The 627-nt window shown below is 54.7% G+C and overlaps 1 pseudogene; it reads left to right on the top strand.

Moving 5' to 3' along the window:
• LOC126196858 (5S ribosomal RNA) lies at window positions 1-118 on the top strand (annotated as a pseudogene).
• Window positions 119-627: the final 509 nt, after the last annotated feature.

Genomic DNA, 627 nt, shown 5'->3' with positions numbered 1-627 from the left:
GCCAATTGCCTTGCCGCAGTGGTAACACCGGTTCCCGTTAGATCACCGAAGTTAAGCGCTGTCGGGCTGGGCTAGTACTTGGATGGGTCACCATCCGGTCTGCGGAGCGCTGTTGGCAAGCGGCGTGCACTCAGCTCTTGTGAGGCAAACTGAGGAGCTACTTGACTGAGAAGTAGCGGCTCCGGTCTCGGAAACTGAGGTACGGCCGGGAGAGTGGTGTGCTGACCACATGACCCTCCATATCCTCATCCAGTCACTCGCATCTAGCGAGTCCGAAAGAGGGTGTATTATTGGGCTAAGAGAATGTGATGCATCCATCCGCGAAACTGCTAGTAGTGTCGAACTAAGTGTTTCGGCAGTACAACTGGTGTGTGCAGAATGTTTCACGGAAGGCCGTACAATACGGCGAGATGGGTCAGGTCGCACCACCCAGACCATTTCCGAGAAGATCGTCTCTGGCGCAACAGTGGAACGGTGTAACACATCATACACAATCAGGGGTAACAGTCCGTCGCGTTTATTACGGCGTGGGTTACGCGCAGGTCGTTCACGTCTCCGCTTACCTATGATGAATGTGCGGAAACTTGCTAGACGGCAATAGTGGTTCGCTGCAGACATGCGGAGCGG

This window comes from Schistocerca nitens, chromosome 7, assembly GCF_023898315.1.
Source record: "Schistocerca nitens isolate TAMUIC-IGC-003100 chromosome 7, iqSchNite1.1, whole genome shotgun sequence".
NCBI lineage: Eukaryota > Metazoa > Arthropoda > Insecta > Orthoptera > Acrididae > Schistocerca > Schistocerca nitens.
This window is presented reverse-complemented; position numbering and strand designations above follow the sequence as displayed.